The sequence below is a fragment of the Ahaetulla prasina genome, chromosome 5, assembly GCF_028640845.1.
Source record: "Ahaetulla prasina isolate Xishuangbanna chromosome 5, ASM2864084v1, whole genome shotgun sequence".
NCBI classification, from domain to species: domain Eukaryota; kingdom Metazoa; phylum Chordata; class Lepidosauria; order Squamata; family Colubridae; genus Ahaetulla; species Ahaetulla prasina.
In genome coordinates, this window is record NC_080543.1 from 50,346,939 (window position 1) to 50,365,932 (window position 18,994).

The 18,994-nt window shown below is 34.0% G+C and overlaps 1 protein-coding gene across 3 annotated transcripts in view; it reads left to right on the plus strand.

The window, feature by feature from the left end:
* CXADR (CXADR Ig-like cell adhesion molecule) overlaps nt 1–18,994 on the plus strand; it is a 365,654-nt gene that overhangs the window by 97,341 nt on the left and 249,319 nt on the right. Inside the window, exon 1 of one of the 3 annotated variants that reach the window (XM_058186357.1) lies at nt 799–1,083. The exons of the other annotated variants lie outside the window; for them this stretch is intronic. The gene's annotated coding sequence lies outside the window, so the exon portion shown is untranslated. Of the gene's footprint in view, nt 1–798; nt 1,084–18,994 lie in introns of those variants that run through there. 3 annotated transcript variants of the gene reach the window in all.

Sequence of the window (18,994 nt, forward strand, 5' to 3'; positions counted from 1 at the left end):
ACATAACTGTAGCTATATTCTTCTACTGAAACTGGTGACTGACAACAGAAGATGGAGTATAATTAAAAAATATAGTATGTTGTATCAGTAAGGATTGTCAGAAGCTGCTTGTCTTGAAGGAAAGAATCATGAATATTACTTAAGCCAGAAGGTAGCCATAATTTTCCTACAAAAGTAGGAAGTGGTAGATAAAATATACTTAGTTTGGCCTTGTTATCTAAGTATCGATGATTAGAGTATCTCTTCTTGGTTATAACCATCACCACCACCACCACAGTTTAAAATATAATTTTAGTCTATAATTGAAAATGCAATATATTGTTGTTAAAGCATTTTAAACATGTCAGACAATATATATTTGGATGATGAAGTTTTCTTTAGCAATCCTATTATTGTTAGTGCTGCTCCTAGTTTTGTAGCCTTTCTATTCTTTCATAATCTCTAGAATTCCATGGTAATTTTTTTCTTTACGGGAAGTTTCAGTGATCACATAATATCAACTTTCATCTACCAGGAGAGAGGAAGTGGTTAAACTTAATGACTGCTATATGACAAACCAAACAAGGAACATATTTTAACCTGATAGAATGCCATGCAGAGTCATCACAGCCATGGTGCATAGCTCAGAGCAGGAAAGCAAACAGCTGCTGTAGCCTGATTTGAGTTAAAATAGTGTCAGTGTTTAGTCTGGCGCACTGCTTCAGAAAAGATTGGCAGCTGGGTCAAACAAAGTCATTCCATTGGCTCCTTTCCCAGTAAGCTTCTGCTAGCATTTAGGTACTAGTGCAGCCTAGGCCTTTTCTCAGGGATAGCCTAACATCTAACCGCACCCTCTTACCCTTTTTTTTTTTTCAAAAGTCCTTTCCCTCTTGAAGATCAATTCAGTATTATGCAATCTGCCAACATTTGTGTATTAAAATGTGTTCTGTCTTGAAAGCTGATGCATCCTGCTCTCAATATGGTGCAGAAAGAAGTTTGTTACCGTCCTGGATTAATAAAAGGGGCCTTTATGGGTTATGAAAGAATATCTGTGTGCTTAGGCAGGAAACTTTTTGATCCACAGAAAAGCAAGACGACATTTAGGTAAGGCTGACTATCAAATTTATGTTTCTGAGACTGTGGAGTGAAATTCAGCTAACTGCAAATTTGTAAACTGCCTTGCTTTCATGAATATATCCTTAAAATCTGACTGAGAATTTGTTCTATTTAAAAACTGGCAAAATGTTGTGCTATTCTATTTAGCTTTAGAATTTTCATAGAAATCAACATGTTAGATATTCTTCTGCCTACTTAGAAAAAGATTTCTAGGTATGACTGTGGAAAAAATAGTTCAGCTATTGCATAGAAATATTTTTTTAAAAAAAAGACCTTGAATCTTTAAAACAAAGATTCAAAGCATGCCTTCAACTTTTACAGAGTTGTACAAAAATTGAAATGCAGTTGAGAATAGCTCTGGACTAATAAGGTTTGAATGACTACAGTTTAACGTAGCTCTGAAGGGAATATTAAGTAAGTTGTCTTTGTCTCATACTTTTTAATTTTTGTTGTTGCTTTAGCCTGTTGGGTCACATTTTTTGTTAGCGTTGAAGGCTGCCATGAATTGATAATGAGGGCCCCTTTTGCACATGATTTTGGCACCTGGCCAGAATCAACTTCCCAACGGAGAGCTTTCTTTAAAAGAACCTGGAGCATTTTTTCTTTCTTTTTTGTGATGAGGAATTACTCTGAAAGCTGCCATAACCAGTTGTGTAGGCATGTCAAAATGACTTTATACATGGACGTGAAACATTCCTTTTCATTCCAGGTTCTTTTTTCATGGTATGCAAAATTGTTGGAATTATCATTTTACTTTCTTTCAAACTGCTAACCATTCAGAATAGGTTTCATTGAGCTTAGTGGTATAGAAGGTTTGTACTTATATATATAGTTTCCCAGAAAATCAATATAAGCATATCTCATTTGGGTCAGTTTACAGTGATAAGTTTTGCTTCAAAACACATCAAGATACAGAAGGTTTCTTTAACTTTTCAGTTTATTAGAGCTATATGAAGAGTAAGTAAACACCTTTCTAGAATTTTGTCTCCTTAATTTAAGTTTTTTAAAAAATATTTTATTAAAGTTATATAATTACTTATTGTATATTGTGCAAGTAAAGTTTAGAAGAACTGTCTTGGGACAAAAATGTTACAATGGTTGAATATGTGTTTAATATTAGAATGTTTAATCTCTGTAAAATCTACTCATTAAACAAGATACGTACTTTATGATTGGAAACATTCAAACTATTTTTTATTTGTTCTTGGGGTAGCTAACAAGAAACCACTCAAAAATTCACCATGGATTCATATGTTGTATTTTTAAATACTAGAGGTGGGAATTTTGTTTTATACATCTATTATAATTAAATCTGCTACTGCATATGAATGTGCTATACATTTATATTTGTGGATGTGAATAATGCCCATCTATTTTCAATAACTGAATCCAGTGATTGAAAATTAAGCATCTGGGAGACCTTCAGTTGTCATTAAAAAACAAACTGAAGATCTCCAAATTCTTGTCAGTTTTGTAGTTATTCAATATCATATAGCTGTAGTTCAAATTATAATACAGTAACCAATTCCTTAAAATGTAATACATACCTTTTACCACTCTGAAAATTTCCAGAATAGAAATATGTTTAACTAATAGATTCGTTGTGTTAATAACGCATATCAATTACAAATGCATTAACAGATATAGTTAGAGATTTCTTTAAAAAAGTTGCTAAGTAGAAAAACATAATGCAATGAAACTTTTCTTTAGCAAAAAAATGTTCCCCCCAAATAAATCATATAGAACATAAAGTGGTTGTAAGTTATATATGATTTTGAACATGAAAATAAAAGTTAGTCATTAATGATTAGGTATTTTTAACATTCTATATGGCTAGTGATCCAATATAATTAACTTTTGACTTCAGGTTCAAAACAGAAACTTTATATGAATTACATAAAGTATTTGGTCTGACTAAAAACAATTAAGAGATCTTTTGCTTATGCAGAATAAGGATATTTAACTATGATATTGGCAGAAATAAATAATTTTTATCTTACGGTTTGAAGTAATATTATTTGAATAGGAGCTTTTCCTAAAATCATAACTTTTTGAGTATAGCATATTGATAAATCACTTTGGTAGCTGTCATATCTTAGTTCCAGAATGGAACATATCTTGCTAAACGTTTGGTAGACATGCATTTAAATAATAATAATAAAAATACTGGTTTATTTTTTGTTCCTGGAAATTAAAGAAGGGAGGGGGAAGAAATTGTGATCAGATGTTTCAAAAAAAAATGTCCTGACCTTATCTAAATCTATGTTCCTATTGGCCTATTCAGTGTCTTCTAGTTGTAAACTGAAGATGAATCCTTCCAAACTATATAGTGTCATTCATTTCTCAGACATCCTATGTTCATCTAATGGAAGCCATGCTGAGGTTAACAAAACTTACTTCAGCAAAATGTGTTAAGAATTGTGATGTAACTTTGCCTTCATTAAACTACTGCCCATTATATTCTTAAAACAAAAATATTGAATTATGGTATATAGTATTATATTTTTCACAACTCTAGCTATTAAGTCAAAGATTTTTGTAGCAAAAACAAATCAACAAAATCAACAAAATCTATCTGCCTTTTTAAAAGAAATTTTAACTTTCATAAGTTCCTTTTTACTATACAGCACCGTTCACTTAAAATAAGAAGAGTTGGATAAAAGAAGTATATAATGTAGTGTGTAATACACATACACAAACATTATATATATACGTTATACATATACATACATATTAAGTTACATATGCAATTTTTTATCATTTTAATGACACAAGTCTTGAAACATGATAAAGTATAGTTCAATACGATGCTTGCTGCTCTTATAAGGACATTTAATTATGGAATAATTATAATTAGTAAAATGGTACCAATTCTGAATAAACACGGTTAGTACTACGTGTAGAAATCCAGTTTGTTTGCTCAATAAAATGATTAACTGCAATTTTCTGATCTAATGAGAATTTAAAGTTTCAACTGATTCATTATATCAATATCCTCTTTACAATATAGTATTTCTCTTTTCTGGATTTCTTACCACTGAATTTGTTATTTTTATGTAAGAAGACTATAAATGATCATTAATATGTAAATCTTTGGTTTATTCTTTTGGAGAAATTACTATTTCATTACCATAAAAATATTTTAAACAATAGAAAATTACATACTTTAAAATCAACTTTCAAAGACCCTAAAAATTGCTTATTCCAATAAACTAAGTTACTGGAATAAGCAGTGATGAGGGTTTTTTTGATACTGGCCTTTGAAAATCTATGTTCAGTGGCCTTTTAAAAAATGTCTGGCATAGAAACACTTGGACATAATCTGATTCTTGGAATTCTGTTTTGTCAGCATTTCAGTTCTAGGATAAATTGAACAGAATGAGTTTCTATATGAGAGTTTAAATTTGTTGCAAAGTATGTATAAAACCTATTTTATCCATAGAACAAAGCAAATGTAGTTCTAAATGATTGGCTCTCATTTACAAGAGAGTGAGTCCCTAAATGTCTCTTTTTCTTTCTTGCTACTTATCCGTTGCATGTAGTATTAAAAAGTTATTAAAAGTGCATGTGACTATATTCAGTAAATTCTTATTCTTTTCTCTACTCTTGAAGGAGACAATGAAGGGGGAATGTGTGCCCACAATATTTTTTTATCAAGGAGCTAGTTTTCAACCCTAAAAGTAAAAACTCCAAAAAGGTTTAGGGAAGAAGGCATGATGATGAAAATTAGGAAGCTGAAGAAGATCCAATTAACCATTATAATATATGATGCAAATAAGTAATACATATGATTGCATCTTTCATCACTGAACTATCGATCAGAAGAGCACCATTTCTTTTTCAGTGGTTTGGAACTGAATTTGGTATCCATCTGAAAGAAAAATGACCTTGAATTTAAATTTAACTCCTTATGAGAAGAAGGTTGGGGAGAAATGCAATTGCTTACAGGATGCTTCCAGATGGTCAGTAAGTTGGTCAGTAAGCTGCAAATACAGGGAATTGTGATGATGAAATATTCTTGCCATGTTCAGTAGTTGCTGCTTTGTAATGTTAAGGAATGAGATACAGGACAAAATGCAGTAGGTAATTCAAGAAATCAGAATTATGAAGATCACATGCATTCTCATCTATATCATCTATGGTCCACAAGGCATAATGCACTCCATTTGTTATTCTATTTTTGATATAATTGGGCGACTGCTTAGACCAAGCAGACTATTTAGAAAGGAAAAAAATATAATAGACATGTACATTTGAGACTTGCTTAGAATGACTCTGTCTTAGAATGAATCTATGATTTCTGAATCTGACCAACCCTGCATAGTAACTAGAAGAACTATGTCTAGAAAGAACATTATTTTTATATACATTTTTAGATGTGGATAAAGGTAAAAAAAAGTTTGCTACTTTATTTTTGTCATTAAATTACTAATTTCTTTTTAATTTCTATTTTATATAGTAATGAATTCTGTTTAATAAATTCGTGTTTCAGGGATTTTAGACCTGAACTAATTTAGAGTTAAACCAATTGGTTTTATTTTGCTTTGTTTTACTTTGCTTTACTGAAGTTTTGTAACATTCAAAATAATTGAATTTAACTGGATTATTAATCCATTGATTGTGGCTTTCCTAAAAGGGGGGGACCCCATAACACTACTTTGAAGATAAAATCAGATAACTTATAGTATAAAATTTATTTAACTTGTTAATATTCTGTTTTCTATTGCATTCTTTAGGCTAAAAATGTTAAGTTACAGGTCATTACACTATATTTTTACTTGAAAATATTTTTTTTATTCATAATTTGTATCAATTTATTCTGCTATAGATTTTTTCAAAAGAATCCACTGTTTTGCAGTATGTGGAATCTACCCAAATGAACAAATTTGTTCAGTGAAGAGACTGATATAGTTTGTTTAATGATTTCTCTATACTACCTTTTCTACTTTATTATTTTTCCATATACAAAATTCATGCCTTACAATTATTTGAAATGTATAAACAAAGGTAATTGCTTTCAACTTTGTGAAAAGTTCCGTTTCCTTTTACAGGAAATGAAAAATGGGATGTTCCATGTTTAAAATGAACTAAGGAGAACAATAAAAGATAGTAATTGGGTTTACAGATATTGTAGGAAATACGTTTTGTATCCAACAATAGGCACGCATCTGGCCCCTTCTCTTATATGTTGCCATCTTGTAAGATCTATGAAGCATATGTTTTCCATGGCAAGTTCTTCAGGAGAGATGTGATGAGCTAACTTCTCTCCACACATTGGGATAAGGTGAAGCTGAAGTTGCAAGATGTATCTTGAGTTGCATTATTTATTTTACTTTTTTTGTTTTAATTGTTTGTATGATATTGTTTTTATATTAGGATTTTGAGCCACCCAGTGTTTTGGTTCTATGGTAGGTGGCTACACAAGTATATACATAAAATCTACAATTAAAAGACTGCCATATTCAATTATTTGAAGATTGTGCATAGTAGGCAAATAGCATCCAAATTACTGATTTCAAAGCACAGTACCGGGGACTTGGAATAAACACTAGGAAATCCTCTGCGATAGTACAATCTTTTCAACAACACCTCAGCAAGAGATTATTATAGCCATTGTAATAGTTTCACTTCATCATCACAAAATTGAATAGATTATTCTTGAAACTTGAAGTTGTCTTGAATTATATTTTTATCACACTTGTTTTGGTAAATATAGTGAAAGTATATTCAAGTAAAACATAAACATATGCTTCATATAAATGACAACAAAAATGTGGATGTCACATATTCAGAACTTCTATGGGAAAAAGCTATGGCAAGAACGTTCTGGAAATTTTTCTTGCTTTTTTTTTTAAACATCTTGTCTGTTTCAAGAACAGCTTAGGGAACCAAAGATATGGATGCTCATACTGCTTTTATTCCAAGAGTATAGCAACAGAATCTTACAAATCTGAATATACTTCTTTTTCAAATAATTTTCTGCCCCAGACTAAGATGTCTTTTAAGACAACTGCGTTGGTTGCAGCTCTTCTTCCTGTTCCTCAAAGTTATTACTACTACCGATTACACTCCCATTAAAATTTCAACCTTGACATATTACTTTTCACTACAACTATCTCCATCCTTTTCATATTATAGTTTCCAACGTATTTCCTTTTGCCAGACATACTCTAATTGTTGCTTTTAACAGTAGAACAGTAGAACAATTAATTATATTTACATCATTTACTAGTGATTAACTCCTATGCTAGTTCATATTTGTGTCTAATCAGTGTATTTTCAAGGTTGCACACTACCTAGAATTGCTTTTTTGTGAGATGGTAGCTATACAAATTTAACTAACAAATAAAATAACTAAATGTATGTAAAGGATTATTAGGGATGAGGTGGCTAAGATGCTGAGCTTGTCAATCGAAAGGTCGGCAGTTCAGGGGTTCGAATCCCTAGTGCTGTGTATCGGGGTGAGCTTCTATTACTTGTCCCAGCTTCTGCCAACCTAGCAATTTGAAAGCACGTAAAAAATGCAAGTAGAAAAATAGGGACCACATTTGGTGGGAAGGTAATAGCATTCCGTGTGCCTTTTGCATTTAGTCATGCCGTCCACATGACCATGGGGACATCTTTGGACAGTGCTGGCTCTTTGGCTTTGCCCCCTAGAGTTGAGAATGTCTAGCATATATGTGTGAGGGAAACCTTTACCTTTATGTTTAAAGGATTATTATAATTTTAAGTATATACAATAACAAATGCATCATAGTTTAAGTACTGTATACCTACCTAAAGGATTATTTGAAACATTTAGGATTAGTAGTACAGACAGACATTACAATAGTTGTTCTTTAGATATACAGGCAAATAGGCGTATTTTTACTATATCTCTCAGAAATGCTGAGGTCCAAAATCATTCAATTATCTCAATTTACGAAACCAAGTTCAGAATGAACATGTATTATAGTCCTATGTAGGCACTTATATTGTGACAAGCTGAACAGGTACGCAGAGACCAAAAGAAAACTGTACCTTTTGTTTTATCTTAATTACATAATGTGTTTCCCCGAAAATAAGACCCTGTCTTATATTTTTTGAACCCTGAAATAAGCACTTGGCTTTATTGCCATGCACTCAAAAGCCCAATTGGGCTTATTATCAGGGGATATCTTGTTTTGGGAAAAACAGGGTATTATGGTAACTGAAACTGAAAGCTATGATAGATCTTCCTCAGAAAGAAGCAACCACTCCACCCAAATATTTTCATATTTCCCACTGGCTTCTACAAGATCAGTGTGGAATAAGAAACCAATGTCACATAGATCTAAAACTATTTTTATTAGAAGAGCTATAGTAACAGAATCTTGCAGCTCTTAATTGTGCATTTCTTTTTCTTCACTTCATCTTCAGGTGAATTAGAGAGAGGCTTATCAAGGAATTTTTTCAAGTTTATTTCTTTGAATGTGTTTATGTTATATTTATATATCTCTGACCATTACCTCTGTAATAGATCTTCCTTCTGTCCTTTAGAGACATTCTCTTTATATTCTGCGTAAGTCTTTTTCTATAACTTTAGTAAATTGACATGGAAAATATGGCATGCCTACTTTTTCAAGTGTGGTGAACTTCATAATCTAGAGGCACAATCTATTTTAACAGTTGCCTCATATAAACCATGCCATTGGTTAAAATGGTTATACCAAAATATTGATCACAACACCTTTACTCTTTGCCTTAGCTAAAATTCCCATTTTTGAATAATGTGATTATTCTTTTTGATTATACTAAACTTGGTGTAAAAAATGACACCCAACTAAGAAGTTGCTACAATCTTCAAAATCAGCTAAATGTAAAATGAGAAGAATCATTCTTTTCTACTAATCTTATTTATACAGCCCAAAATGAGGTAGGTAAAATGAGGACCCAGATTGTTGGGGGCAATAAGTTGACTTTGTATATAATATACAAATGGATGAAGACTATTGCTTGACATAATGTAAGCCGCCCTGAGTCTTCGGAAAAGGGCGGGATATAAATGCAAATAAAACAAAAAACAAAACAAAACAAAATGTCATCTGATCAAATGTCAGTGGTACCTTTTGACAACAGATAATAAAGATGCTAAACTGCTACTGTTTTCTAGTGGATATATAGTATATGTGAATAAACAATTGCTTCACAGTTTAGTGAATCCACTTTTTTTAGTGCATTTGCTGAAGGAGTACAAACCTAGGTAAAGACTAGATCTTTAATGTGGCCCATTTTTTAAATAGAATGTGTGGCCTGTGAAGTTGGGACTCAGACCATGCTTACATATTGAGGAAAATATCCTTGAAGAACATTTGTAATGATTCATGAAGCATAGGTGGCGTAACTGGTTCCAGCTCCCAACTGGCTTTCTCAGCTAAGATTACTGTAAATTGTAATCTATCACTAATATTCTAAGTGTGCCTATGGGTTTAATATGTCAATCAGCTCTGGCTTTGGGATTCATTGGCTGAGGGAGAATTGCCAACTTTGATCTTGGTTGGGGCGGCGCTACCCCAAACAGACCCTGTGCGTAATCTGTGAATAATCTCCTGGACTCATGACTCCTGCTCAAAGAGCAGGTGACGGTCTCAGACAGAAGGGCCATCATGCAACTGCGAGTTGTGTGCCAATTATGTCCTTTCCTGGACCAGCACACAGTCACTCATGCCTTAGTCACTTCCTATCTTGACTATTGCAATGTGCTCTATATGGGGCTGCCCTTGAAGGGCATCTGGGAGCTCCAGTTGGTGCAAAATGCAGCATCCCACGTGGTTTTGTACAGACCCCAGTGTGCATATATATCACTTCTCCTGCAGGAGCTGCATTGGCTGCCGATTTGTTTCCAGGCGCAATTCAAGGTGCTGGTTGTCACATTTAAAGCTCTTCATGGCTTTGAACCAGGTTATCTGAGGGACCATCTCTTGCCGGTCACATCTACCCAATCCATTAGAACAGGGAGGCAGATAATGCTGCGAGTCCCATCCCCGGGGGAGATACACCTGGTGGAACCCAGAAGAAGGGCCTTCTCCGTGGTGGCTCCTTCTCTCTGGAACATCATTCCCCCAGAGATTAGAACGGCCCCCACCCTATTTCTCTTCTGGAAGGTGCTGAAGATCTGCTTCTGCCAGTGGGCCTGGGGAACTCAGAGTGGGATGGAGCCCATTAAATGACTCATGTGATTGGTTGGGGCTGGGGCAGGAGGTGGGAGTCAGGGGTGATTTTATTACTTTAATTTATTTGATTTTTTTATGAATGTTACTGTTTTTTAAATGTGTTTTTTTATATTCTGTAAGCTGCCTTGAGTCACCATGGGTGAATAGGTGGTAATATAAATCTAATAAATAAAAGGAAGGAAGGAAGGAAGGAAGGAAGGAAGGAAGGAAGGAAGGAAGGAAGGAAAGAAAGAAAGAAAGAAAGAAAGAAAGAAAGAAAGAAAGAAAGAAAGAAAGAAAGAAAGAAAGAAGGAAGGAAGGAATTCTTTATCCCTGAGTTCTCTGATATTTAAGACATATCTGATGAGCAGAACCTTCCATATGGGTAATAAAACTTTTAATTTCCTTTCTGGTCAGATCTGTACCACTTGGATTTATTGATTGATTTAATACCTTGCCTTTCTGTTCTAATAAACATAGTGTCTAACAAAATTAAAACAAATCACACTGGAACAGGTAATAAAGTATCAAAAACAAATCAATATTAATATTGAATATTTTATATATATTACATGGAAACCAAATGTAGGAGATGAAAAACAATAAGGAAGAAAATTCCTCTTCTGCATCCAAAAAAAATAGGTCTCTGACATTGCTGATCTTTTCCAGTGAGCAACTAGTCTACATCGTACTGTACAGAACAATTAGAAGTCACATTTTGCACTAATTACAACTTTTTGATGTAATTACAATTTTTTTTGTTCTCTATTAACATTTTTATTGAGTTATAAAGTATTATAAAATACAAAATACAAAGTAAATAGAAAAGCAGTGGGGGGAAAGGGGGAAAGAGAAGTGAAGAAAGATAAGGGAAAAAAAGAAAGAAAAAGAAGAATTGACTTTTGACTCTCTCTGTTACAGTAAAATAAACAGTTTTTGATATATTTCAAGGATACGGGTAGTCTTTGTTTAGTGACTGTCTCCCTTAGTGACTATTTGCAGTTATGCCATTGATGAAAAATATCTTTGTGACTAGTCCTGACATTTATGCCCTTTTCAGACTTCTGAAGCAAAGGACAGCTGGATAACTTCATAAACACAGTCACGGTTTCACTTAGCAACAACTTTGCTTAATGATGAAGTTGCTGGTCCCAATTGTAGTCATTAAATGAGAACTACCTGTATATTCAATAATCAAGATGGGATGTCCCTAAAGACACAATTCAGGCAGCAAATCCAATACTGAATGGTAAAGTAACACTCCAAAGTGTAAATCTACTTTTTTCCACAACCAGTCAAACTCATGTAAAATGAACTGAGTCATAGTCACCAATCCCAGATTTCTACAGGTAATCCTTGACTTATAAAAGTTTGCTTAGTGACCATTCAAAGTTACAATGGCACTGAAAAAAGTGACTTATGATCATTTTTCACACTTATGACTGTTACAGCATTCCCACAGTTACATGACTAAAATTTGGATACTTGGCAACTAGCTGATACTTATGATGGTTGTAGGGTCCCAGGGTCATGTGGTTGCCTTTTGTGCCCTTCTGTCAAGCAAAGTCAATAGGAAAACCAGATTCACTTAACCGCTGTGTTACTAACTTAACAACTGGAGAGATTCACTTAACAAAAGTGGCAAGAAAGGTTGTAAAATGGGGCAAAACCCACTTAACAAATGTTTCACATAACAACGGAAATTTTGGGCTCAATTGTGGTTGTCAGTCAAGGATTACTTGTATTGGCTAATAACACCACTGCCTTGTTGGGATTTAATTTTAGTATCTATTCCTTTATCCAACCCATTGCTGAACGTATGTGCATGCAAGGGTACTGATTGCTTTGAGGGAATTGATAAGAAACAGTAGAAGGGAAACATGGAATACTATAGGTCAGTAACCAATACATATATAGCCTCATGCCTGCCTCATCCCTCTTTCTGCCTCTCTCCTTGCCCCCAATTATCGTATCTCAAAGTCATAAATTCAGGATACTTCATATAGCTATAAGCAATCTCCCAGGAAGAGATTGCTTATAGCTATAGGAAGCTGCTCAGAGCTTCCTATAGCTCATAGAAGCTGCAACAGAGAAAATCTAAAAACAAAGTGAGTCAAATTTCCAAGAAAGGTTCTTGGCAATACTTGACAGGAAACTTTTGATAGGGCTTTGCTCTGGAGATATTAGTGAGAAGCCTATTTATCAGCAGCTTCTGATCCCTCCTGAGCACAGTTGTCCCTTATCATGTCTGGCTATTTCCAGCAGTTTATTTTCCAGCAGCCTTGCTAGATGCAATTGTGTCTTGACATAGCCAGTGTTCTTATCTCTACCTTTTCTCTTTAAGAAGCCAACGTTCTTGAGGACTTGATGGAGAAAGCTCATGATTAGGGACAAAGTCTTCTGATTTAGGACAGGGGTTTAGCCTGATAGTTGTTTATTGTTGTTTTGTGTTATTTAATATTTGATATCTGAGCATCTGCTAAATAAACACATGAAGAATGGCTATCCATTTACAATGATCAATTTGCCTAAAGTCATATAAATCTTGTTATACCTATGTTGTTCCATGTATGACAAGAAATTTGCAAAGAAAAATGCATAAAATCAGCAGAAATGTTGCATGTTCTAAAGAAAGTTAGTGGGAAATATAGTGATAGCTATCATCAATGAAAAAACTTCAATTTCTTTGCTTTTGATCCAACCCCAGAAGATTATAGCTACAAAATAACTTGATGGACTGTCAGTCAATTTCCTACAGAGCATTTTAATGTCAGGAAATAAAAGTGAAATAATTGTTTCATACATAACCATTTATATTGCTTTTCATTGAAGCATGACTATCAAAGTCCCACATTATTGTAGGGTTTTGTGTGCATGTGTTCATGTATGTGTGTGTGTTTGTGTGGTTTGCATGCATGCGTGTTGGTGTATTTTAAGTGTAAGGATTTTTTTAATTATTTGAAGAAGTTAACTTATTGGCATATGGACATTAGCAGCGAGATGAAGTACTCGCATTATTAGCGAGCACTTAGATGAGTATTATTAGCAGGAGACAAGAAGAATAATTTTTGCCAGCAATATCCATGTGCAAAAACTGGAGCTCTGTAAATTGAGCCATGTTCAAAAGCTGCAGTTACCCCATTTGAATCTGCCATACAAAATATTACCTTACATAAATGAGGTGCAGCAAAAAAAATAAAAAATAAACCCAACTCCTAATGAATGAAGGCATTCTGGTGAGAGAAGTTCCCTGAGAATGGGCACTAGCATGAGTCTGAATGTTCAGAAGACTAAACCTCTGGTCCCAGTGACTGACCCAGATTGGATCAACTCCTAACCACTATGATTTTTACTTTCTTCAAAGTTGTTTGTTTATCTATTTATTTGTCTTTTTATTTATTTATTGTATTTCTCAGGCAACTATGCTTGCTAGAAGGGGGGAAAAAAAGCAAAAACCAAATACATATAGTGCAATGACATAAATGGGATTCACAATTTAATGATCTTTCTTTGATTTATAGCCGGTAAATAGGTTATATCTTCTTCTTCATATTCACGTCCTTGGTTTTATCATTCTTTTTCCATTTGCAACAATGCTCATTTTTCTCTGGCTGCACAGCAGTTTTTATTAAGTTATTTTCTTCTCTTTTGTCTCCTAAAGCTTCTTTGTAGATTCTGTGGTCTTTAGGGCTCTCTAATCATCAATCACCTTCTTCTGCATAATTATATAGTGTGCATTTTAGTTGCATAAGGATAAAATATAATTAATGTTTTAAAATTAGTAGCAATGTTTTTCTTAAAATATAGGTGGTAAGGCATGAGACTAAAATGGATGTTTTTTTTATTTATTTACATTTATATCCCGCCCTTCTCCGAAGACTCAGGGCGGCTTACAGTGTATAAGGCAATAGTCTCATTCTATTTGTATATTTACAAAGTCAACTTATTGCCCCCCCAACAATCTGGATCCTCATTTTACCTATCTTATAAAGGATGGAAGGCTGAGTCAACCTTGGGCCGGGCTTGAACCTGCAGTAATTGCAGGCTATTGTGTTCTAATAACAGGCTCCTTACAGCCTGAGCTATTCCGGCCCTTCTTGTTAATTCTTATGTTAATTCTTATGAAAAAAATAATATGTTTGGGTGGCTCAAGAGTTAATTTCTCATATTTAAAACTGAAAAAGGGTGTAGGTGGGAGAGTATCAAACTGAAACATGACTCTCAACATAGTATTTGTAAGTTTTGGAAGCCATATTAACCCTGGAAGCTTTCACACTGCCACCTTCTTGCACTTGGGAAAGTAGGAAGGAGGGTCTAGCAGAGGGATTGTAGTTAGACATAACAGCATTCTTACCTTCGGTCAAGATCAGGGTGTTCCTGCATCTGGAGGAGGAGTGGTTGCAGTGATGGTTCAAGTTGGGCCAGATGGTGATTGGGCCATGTGAGGTACTGAAGGGTGCAAGGGGCTGGATTTGGGATTTTGATTTACTGAGAGAAAACCCCGAACTCTCAGTTTCGGGTTTTCCCAGATGTGTCAGTTTACCTACTCTAATAAATGGGAACTTTGAGAAAATGCTTGTCTTGGAGTTTTTAGTTGGAGTTGTGTTGTTCTGGAACGCTGATAGTAACCGAATCCCTCAAAAATGTAACAGCACCCCCAAAAGAGAGCTGTCCAGGGTGCTGAGCCCCAGCGCCGACCTAAACCTTGGGTGGCGCAAAGACTTAGCAAAGATGGAGAGAAAAGAAATAGCACAGTATTCTTAATTGACCTACGACAATTCAACAAAAAAAACTTTCATAATCCATCTTTTGCTTATCTTTAATTTTAAAATCATGTGCAATTTTCTTTATATTCAATAAAAACAAGTATTAGAAAAATATTGTAAAAATATCAAATATTTTTATGTTATTTGTTTATATTTCTACATTGTTGAATTGATATTTTTTGTGAGCTGCTAGGAGTCAGGCTGAAACAGCAGAAAAGTCATGATAATAAACAAAATAAATCTACAACATATCAGCAATAAAGAAAAACAACAGAACAGAAGCAATGGGTGGAAGCTTTTTAAAGAGAGATCCAGTCTGGAACTAAGGAGACATTTCCTGACAGTAAGATCAATTAACCAATGGAACAGAGTTGTGGTTGCTCCATTGTTGGAGGTCTTCAAGAAAAGATTGGATTACCATTTGGGTTGCAATAAGTTTTCCTTCCTTGGGCAGGGGGTGGGACTGGAAGACCACTGATTCTCTGAAATAAGAAATATTTTTTAAAGCTATATGAGTGGTAAAATCCTAAAGAGCTCAGTACATAGTATTTTTGAAATATATTCTGTCACACAATGCCAATCTTCATTCTTTAATGACAAGCGATTCAGATGACATCTTTAAATTACTTGTTTGTTTGTTTCCTGGTTCAGCAAGAGTTAAGTATTATTTTTATATAATACATGAGTTACAAAAAGTTGCTATGTAGCAAAACAAATAAACTACAATAAAACTTAGATGTTGTAGCCAAGTTATAAAAAACTTGAGGTGAGTTAATTTTTCCATTATTAAATGTTCTAAATTTGGCTGTGGATAGGTCCCCTAACTATTTTAATTCTGGATACTGTTAACAGATGACATCTAAGAACTGTATGTCATATTTCTCCAGTTATTCTAGGACATATAAGCTGTTGTCCTATAATATCTTTTATAGCATTAAGTAGTTGCTCTGGAACTGTTAAAGGATCACAATGTATATTTTGTTTTTGTTTCTGTCAACTGTTAATTCTTATTTCTGGAATTCTTTATAGCAACCAAAAACATGATGATAGCCATAAAGCCAAACACATTTAAATGACAATGAGCCTTCAGTAACAATGCTCCTCTCTGTGAATAGGTTAGGAGTGGTTCAGCATGCTTAAACTATGCCAGTTTTTCTCTGCTTTGCCATCACTTAGTGCAAGTTTAATTTTATTGTGACCAGCAGTTTTTCAGAAGATAAAATTACTTCAGCAATCTCATAATAGGGATACATTTATTTTCTACTAACACTTCTGCCTTTTTGTTGAGCCCCTATGAAGCAATGCTGTTTTTCAGAAGGTACAAATATTTCTGAACTGTGCCTTTTTCTCCATTCTGGTTAAAAACTGAAGTGTTCTACGTATAAACCTCATTTACCAATAGTAATTGGGACCAAGAATTCTGTTACTAAGCAACAATATGTCATGTGATCACACCAATTTATAATGGTAATCCCAGTTCCTTTGCTACATGAATTCTGCCCAATCACAGCATTCTGAGGTTACATGACAGCAATTTGCAACCTCCTGCTGGGTTCTTCACTGACTTTGATTGTCAGAAGCCACCACAGAAGGTTACAAATGGTGATCATGTGACCATGGTACACTTTAATGTTATAACTGCTAGCCAGTTGCTAAGCACCAGAAGCACTATCACATGATCATGGAGACAATGTGTTGGCTGCAACTAGGAGAACCCATTATAAGTCCCAGTCATTCAGCACCATCATAATTTTGACTCATTGCTGAATATTAAGTGAGGACTCTGATCTTAAGTGAGGACTCTGTTCTTTATCAAGATAACTGAAAATAAGGACATAGCCATCCAACAAATCATCAGGAATTGCTGATTGCATAAATCCTAGTATATAAAAATAGAGAAATTATACCTTTTAATTTAATGAGAGTGAAATATTTGATTAGAATGTAGTTATGATTCCAAAGCCTACAGTAGTTGTTATGCTTTGACATCGTAGTATTTGAGGATAGTGAATACTGTAAATTAGTGCCTTGAAGATACTCCAAAATATAATCCTGTTGAGAAGGAATTTTAAAAAGGGTCAATTTAATGTAAAGCAGATTAAAGTAATTACTAAGGTCTTACTGATATGATAAAACAATGGTACCTGTTACACATCAGTATAACAAAGGTGGGATTAAATTGTTCTGTTGTGCCCCCATCTGAACTTCCCAATGCCTATGGATTTTGACCTGATTAATTTATTAACTTAACACTGTATATATTTTTTGAATGCTGATATTTATGAAGTCAAGTTAATGAATTAGTTGTATCATCTCTTGACTACAAAAATATTAAAAGTAACTATTTTTAATTAACTAATTAATATATGCTTATGTTCAGAATTTAAATTTTTCATCTTAAATCTTAAATCAATTTCATTTTCTTCCATGAGTTCAGTCAAGATTTGTTAAAGGAGAGAGAGAGAGAGAGAGAAAGTGAGTTTAAAGCTGTATAAAAGCAACTGGCACTGAATAGTAAACATGTTTCTTTCATTTAAAACTATGGTGATCATATCTTTACACACATACTTATACAGTTTTGATAATATGAGTCACTTTGGGGACATATTACAGGAGTTCTGCTACTGTACTTCCTTATCTTCCTTACTGGAAAACAATTGGCTTGCAGGGATCTATAAGCTTGTTTAAGCTATTTCTTATCTTGTCAGGTTAAGACACATTTTTTTTTGTTTTGGTTTAGAAAAAGCCAATATTCAACCATTGTCTTTTATCTCAGAAAAAGGATACAAGGGGACAGACACAGAGGCAGAAACAGCACAATGGTCTTTCATTTCCTTTACATATTCGCTAGTTGTCACTAGCATCAAGCACAGCTTTCCAAGGCTTGTTTTCCTATGATAAAAATAAGATCCATTTAAAAATTACTTATGTGGAAAGAGTGTTTGCAATACTTTTCTAAAACATTTGCAGTGGGAGTATTTATAAATTTAAAAAGTTACCTCAAGGAAATTTATATGTAAAAAAGGAAAAATAATTATTTTTGTCCATGAAAATTTGCATAAATTAATGGAAAATGTAAGCAAAATGTTTTGAGAGCTTGCAAACATAAAGATTTTTAAAATTTGATGATGATCATGATCATGATAAAAACCTGGGGGGGGGACACTAGGGGGAACACTCCCTTGTTTTGATACAAACAATAAAATAAATATGATTTTTCTTAAATTTCATATCTTCAACAAGAATATTGAATCAGAAACAGAGCTGAAGAATTCAAATAAAAGATAATTTTACACAAAAATTACCCAAAGTAGTAAAATAATGCTTATAAAATGTATGCATACTTAGGTCTAAAATTGTATGTGGGTCAGAAAAAGAGAATTGGATATGTGGATGGAAGTGTGTAATTCCTAACTTTAAAGTAAAGGACAAATCATTTTCTGAAGAATTTGAATGTCATTTGGACGTTGAGCTTGTCGATCGAAAGGTCGGCAGCTCAGCAGTTCGAATCCCTAGTGCTGCTGTGTAACGGGGTTAGCTTCCGTTACTTGTCCCAGCTTCTGCAACCTAGTAGTTTCAAAAGCACATAAAAATGCAAGTAGAAAAAATAGGGACCACCTTTGGTGGGAAAGTAACAGTGTTCCGTGCGCCTTTGGCGTTGAGTCATGCCGGCCACATGACCATGGAGATGTCTTTGGACAGTGCTGGCTCTTCGGCTTTGAAACGGAGATGAGCACCACCCCCTAGAGTCGGCAAGGACTAGCACGTATGTGCGAGGGGAACCTTTACCTTTACCTTTTACACAGAGAAACCAGAAATATACCTTGGACCAACACAGTGGCAAACTATTCTCATAACTCTTATTTGCACATGTTCATGAAGCCAATAGAGTTCAAAGTCAATTTGAAGGCAATTTTACTTTTAAAAAAATTATGCCAAAATCAAATTATTTTCTTCTTACCC